Here is a 6,563-nt window from a genome sequence, read left to right on the forward strand (position 1 = left end):
CTAAAGGAAAAAAAAATACTATGATCATCTTTTTGCATTGGCAGTTGTTGTTATATGTCATTTTGATTGTATAACATTTCTGTTTCAAATGGCGGGGGTGGGAGAGCAAAGCATTGTCTTGTCCTTATCACTGATGAAAACAAATGCCATTACAGTAGTTTGAATCAAATCTGTGACCTTGGCATTGGAGGCCAAGGTTTTGGGGAAGGGGAGGGTGGGAAATTTAGTTGCCTCCCAGGTTGGTAATTGCTTTCCTCACCTACTGCAGCTTTAATGAGTCCCTATAGCTGATTCTCATGCAAGGAGTCAGAGAGAAGCAGCTGCTTGGCAGTTGAAAGATTAAAATATTTCTATCCCACAAAAGTAACCAAATGCTTGTATTTCTTCATTTAACATAATTAATATCTTGATTTTTTTCCAATGACTTTGATAAAGTGGCCACTTTCCCCACCTTCACCCCTCCTCTCTCGGATGACTTTGGTAATAATTGTATGAGAGCTCTAGTTAGCATGCTTTACAGATGACAGAGACTAACATATCGTTAAAAGGCTAACATTAAAAGTTTCGATTAGGTCATACCCTAGCAAGAAGCTTATAACAGCAATTTTAGCTTCAGTATTCTCTATGTATTATACATTATATATCAAGGTGTATTCTGTTTGGGCTGCCAAGAAAATCCAGATTGTGTCACTAGTGTATGATTAAAGGAAATATGTATAAAGGAAAGCCTGAAACATTTATTGATTATCAGCTCAAGAAAAATTCCATTTGCAATTTGAAAAAATCATGGGGAAAAAAAGCCAGAGAAGAGTTTTTGATTCCAATATATAAATATGTTACACAAATTTTATAAAGTCTTTGTATTGACTTGAATTTAAAGAAACTATGGTATAAGTTGCAGCATCCTCCATCAGGTGCCAAGGCTCTGAGCAGGGAGGGAAGTCTGCTTGATTGTGAATTGTGCACCACTAGTGGATTGATAACCAGAAAATGGACCTTGTTGGCCACCAAAACTCACAAAGCCATCTGTGAAGCAAAGAGGGATTGCAGTTAACCATGGCAGAAGGAAAGACTATACCAGAGAAATCACAGTTTATTTGAAGTCTTAAAAGAGTCCTTATTTCATTAACACAGGAGCATAGTGTGTTTCAGTTTCTCTTTTCAAGGGGAATAGTGGCATGAAATTTGCCTGCAGGTTAAAACAGTATTTGATTGGTCAGATGATCAGATCAGTGACTGTTCTGTCCCTCATTTTGCACCTGAGTGTGCACATCTCTTGGCCGGAATGACAGATGATGTCTTTATTTAAAACAATCACATAATGACTAAGCAAGCCATCTGGAAAGGTGATGTCAGCTGAAGGCACAAGGCTGGTGTTATCGGCTAGTTTTGTGTATGTGTTTATTTGTGTGTGTCTATATCTGTTCATGTCTGTACCTGTGTGTGTGTGTGTGTGTGTGTGTGTGTGTGTGTGTGTGTGGGTTGTTGTTTTGCTTTTTTTTTATTCCACTTATGATGCTGAATCATTTTCCAAGTGACTGAATGCCACACAATTTTCTTAGCTGGACACTGATAGTTAACCAGTAGCTTATTCTGGTGAAATGACAGTGCTATGCTTTCTGATCTTTGCAAACAAAGTTGATGAGCAGAGATGTGTGTTCCTGGCTTCCCATGATAAACAGAATCTGATTATATTTTTCTTGGACAAGAGGAAGACAATTTTTAGGCCCTTCTAAGAAATCCTGATTTTATGTTTAACAGCCAGATAAATGTAAAATTGATTTACTTTTTCAGAGTGGGGGTGGGGGTGGGGGAGGCGGTGTTGATACATGGTAAAAAAAAGAACCTGGATTGGTTTGTATGTAAATGGATTGGGGAGAATTGTTTATGTGTCATCATTGACAAGAAAACCAAGGAATTTTACCTGGTTTATAGATCTTATGCATGTAAACATATTTCTCTTCTAAAATAAAAGTTGAAATACATGACTTTGTTCTTATAAACAATCCAAAGGTAAACTAGGCTTACATCTGCCCTTTCAGCAAGGATATGTGTTGCTCACAGACAAGGGAGAATCAGATCATCTGAAGGCTGATTCTCTCTGGCAATAGAAGGTAAGTGGCGGGTCATTTGTAGGAAAAGCAGGGCTTACTGAGGTAACAGTAACAATGTATGCTCCAGCTGGTTCTTTTTATTGTCATCAAGTAGATATCCCATACAGACCTTCCCCTGGCCCCTGAAGAAGAGGCTTTCTCATGCTGTACAGATAGGGAGGGTTCAGAAATAGGATATTTTGTGATCTTCCATCAGACCTTCTCATGAGCATTTTCCTTGTATCATATACTAATAAGTGAGACCACTTAATCTTAGTTATAAACTTTGTTGCTAGGATTGACTAACCAATTTTTGAATTCACTATTTATTGTGCCCAACATTTCTTCAAACATTTTGCAGTTTTCAAAGTTCTGTTGTTTAAAAAGAAAAAAAAAATTCAATCAGGAAGTCAGACATTTCTTCATTTTGAAATGGTTTCCATGAAAGTGTGGACTCCTTGGGAAGGTTTTACATCTTCAACCATGTCTGGGACCAAATGAGCCACACCTGGTGGACTCTGAGACGATGTTAGTTCTATTTGGTCTCTTGATGTTACCACCACATCTCACTGACCTGGAGGATTCAGACCATTACTATTAAATTAGAATTATTCTTTGATATGTCTGTTATAATTTCTGGTTTTTCACTTTCAATGCTATAAATGACTTTTTTGAAAATTCTCTTGAAAATGTCTAGTTCAGATTTTTTTTTAGTTAATCCTCTTAAATTTACTATTACTAATTTTAGAAGAATATTTTTAAACATTAATATGCTCAGCCAGGAAGTTTAAAACCAGATTTTACCAAATGAAATTTGAAATAATGCATTGACCTCTATGTGCTGTGGTAGAATCAGTGGACCTGGATTCAAACCTTCTCTCTGCAATTTACCACTTATGTGACCTTGGACAAAATCAGTTAACCTCTCCAAGAGGTTAACTTTCCTTAACACTATATAAAATTAGAATATTTGACTAAATGATCTTAAAGGTCCCTTCAAATTTTAAATTTAGGAACCTATGACATTTTGTTATTGCCTTCTTATTCTAAAATTTAACTTTTTCCCCAGTTACATGACAAAAGAGATTTCAGCATTCATCCTTTTTTAAGCTTTTGAGTTCCACATTTTTCTACCATTCTCTATTCCTTCCCCCCCTTCCTATGGCAGCATATAATCCAATAGAGGTTTTGCATGTCCATTTTAGAATTAAAGGGAAAAATAACCTTGAGAAAGAAAGGAAAAGACATAAAAGAAATTTTAAAAAGTGAATATAATATGCTTTGCTCTGCATTCAGACTCCATAGTTTTTCCTTTGGATGTGGATGGCATTTTCTATAATGGGTCTTTTAGTATTGTCTTTGATCATGAAATTGCTGAGAGGAGCTTCATTCATCAAAGTTGATTATCTTACAATATTGCTGCTAATGTGTACAGTCTTCTCCTGGTTCTGCTCATTTCACTTAGTATCAGTTCATGCAAATCTTTCCAGGCTTTTCTAAAGTCTAATCATTACTTAATTGATGGCATCCCCTCAATTTCCAATTCTTTGCCACTACAAAAGAGCTGCTATAAATGTTTTTGAGCATGTGGATTTAATTTTATTATAATTATTTTAAGATTTTTTTTGTCCTGATATAGAATTAAATAATAGAATGTGAGAGATAGAAAGGATCTTAGAGATCATCTTGCCCAAACCTCTCATTTAACAGAAGAGAAAATAGAGGCCCTGAAAGATTAAATAAAACATGATCCAGGACTAGAATTCAAGTCTTCTCCTCACTATCTAAGGATGTCTCACTTGAATTCTCAGTTAATTATAGAATTATCAGAATGAGATCATCTTATCCCCTGGTCATTCTAGTGCTTTCCACCTGCTGAGCACATCGATTTAACCCACTAAAACACAGAAGCTGAAAGAAAAAGGTCCTCAGCTTTGGGGAGTTGTGCTTTTGATGGTGTCCAACAGATAGGAAAAAGAAAATGAGGTTGTTACCAAAGGTAAATTGGATAGCAGTACTGAGTAGGCCAGACAAGCACTGGCAGGTTCCTATGTATTGACAATCTACTCCGTAGGGCCCCAGTCAATCTCTATTGTCTTATCCTGTTCCATACTCTGCTCAGTTACCATGTGTTTTGAAGGAAATCTCACCAAGGCCAGGTTATTTTAATTATGAAATCCCTCCAAGCTAGCCCTGGGACAAAAATCACCCTCTCTTGAGAATTATTCTTGAGAGTACTTGAGAATAATACTTGAAAATAACAAAAAATAATAATAAACACCACCTTTATGACCTCCAAAAGTTAGATTACAAGTATGTTCACCCTAAAATGCTGATTTCTACTATTCTGCTGCTCTGGAATAGTGCCCCAGCAGGGTTTTACATGCTATAGATGCTCTATAGTTGAGGTTTGAAATTTACAGGATGGGGGTGATAGCATCAGCATAAACCAGTTCAGAAGAACTGACTATAAAATTTTTTGTGTATACTACAAATCAGGGCTTGATTTATTGTTTTATGAATTGTTTAGACTTAAGAAAGTGGTGGAGAAAATGTTAACTCAGATGAATCTTTAAAAGTGTGGGTTCTGTGTACATTGGGGGAAGAGAGGAGCAAAGAGCTGGTTGTTAACCAACCCATCCTTGTCTGTAATCAAATGATGATGATGATGATGATGATGATGATGTTGATAGTGGTGGTGGTGACTAACTTGTAACCTCTCTTGGGGTAGAGTAAGCTCCTTGTCAAGGTAAGTTGTGAGTCAGAGTTGCAGAAAGCCCATTGACCTTTTATATGAGATCACCTGGGTTCAAATTCATACTCTGAGAATTGCCATCTATTTGATGGTAGGCAAATTAATTCCTCTTTCGAAAGCCTGATGGTTGCACCACCCAATCTCATGATCTCTTCTGGCTGTCACTCCCTGGTCAGATACACTCTTCCCTTTTCCCCTCTCTACTGCCAGGTACTTATACTTTACTCCTTCAAGAATTTTTTGGGAAGAACATAAAATAATCCCCAAAAGTCTCTTTGCTCCAGATCAGATTTATTATGGCTTCATGGATGGTCTTACCATAATAAATCATTTCTATTTCTGAAACTAAGGGCAGAACCTCCCTTCCCAAGGAGTTTGTTATTTAATCAGGGAGATTAAAAGTTTGAATAAAAGTACATGGTACTACATACTTAATTTTGCTCAGTGAGAGATAAAGTTATTAATTTTTATAATTTCAGGGAAGGAGAGAAACTATATATTCAGTTGTAAACATAGAATTTGAGTTGGAAAAGATTAATTCAACCCTCTTCTCTTATTAATTATAAGAATTATCTCAGTGAGATGAAGTGACTTATCCAAGGTTCCATAGCCTGATAATCAATCAACAAACATTTACCTATTCTTTGTCAGACTGGATACTGGGCTTACAAATACATTGGATAAAACAATCCATAAGGTTAGCAGAATGCAGGCCTCCTGAGTCTTTGTCCAGTGGACTGTTTGCTACATCACCCTATCCCTATACTCCAAAGACAGGCTAAATGATAGATTCTTTTTGAATGTTGGAAGAATAAGTTGAAAGAGAACCAATATTTTTTTTCTAAGTCATTCCTAAACAATCTTATATCCCTTTATGCTTATCCTTATCCTTATATGCCCTTTCTTGATGTCTTAGTGTTTTCCTTTCCTAGATCTAAATTTCTTTCCTCTATTCATTCCCTCCCTCCATCCTTCCATACCTCCCTGTCTCTCACAACTTTTGATATTCTCATTTGGACAGGAGAATCTGCCTTGGTTGCTGAAACCTGCTTCCCTTGACCCCTGCTCTGATTGCCTTGTTTTTGATGTCTCAGGCCCTTGTTTTCCTGGAGTAGATTTTGTGCCTCTCTCCTTTGGACAACCCCCTCACCCTCCACACATACTTTATCTAGTAATGTTATAAAGAGGTAGCATGGTGGGTTGGATAGAAAGATGGCTCTTTAATTCAGAAAGACATGGGTTTAAGTTATTTTCTGATCCATAGTGGTGCTATGACCTTAAGTAAGAAACTGTAGCTTTCATGGTAGGCCACCTACATCTCCCTGCTTGGAATTCCCCTATACCAGTGAAATCACAGGTCCATTTTCCTTTTCCTACCTTATTTGTATCACATTTATTTGTGTACATGTCCCATCCCTTCCTTCCCTATTGAACTGTAAGCTCTTTGAGGACTGGAACTTACATTTTTTAGATGTCTGTTGAGATTATAATTTGTATACCACAGCAACCTCTACCTCCCCGACATAAAAAGAGGCAATTGGGATCTCAGCATTTAGCTTATGTCTCCTATTAGGAGACAAACTCTGTTCCACATGGTAAACGTTAGGTACAGGCATGCTTTAACCTCCTCCTGCTACCCCCTGCCCCCAATTCCCTGTCTCTATCTCTCTGTCCTTCATTTCTCTAACTCTGGGCTCTTCTCCATCCCTCCACAG

General features: G+C 37.1%; 1 protein-coding gene across 9 annotated transcripts in view; it reads left to right on the forward strand.

Annotated features, from left to right (window-relative positions):
• The window catches only part of BCAS3 (BCAS3 microtubule associated cell migration factor), an 851,656-nt gene that overhangs the window by 587,273 nt on the left and 257,820 nt on the right, over window positions 1-6,563 (forward strand). The window lies entirely within an intron of this gene.

Source organism: Macrotis lagotis, chromosome 2, assembly GCF_037893015.1.
Source record: "Macrotis lagotis isolate mMagLag1 chromosome 2, bilby.v1.9.chrom.fasta, whole genome shotgun sequence".
In the NCBI taxonomy this organism is placed as follows: domain Eukaryota; kingdom Metazoa; phylum Chordata; class Mammalia; order Peramelemorphia; family Peramelidae; genus Macrotis; species Macrotis lagotis.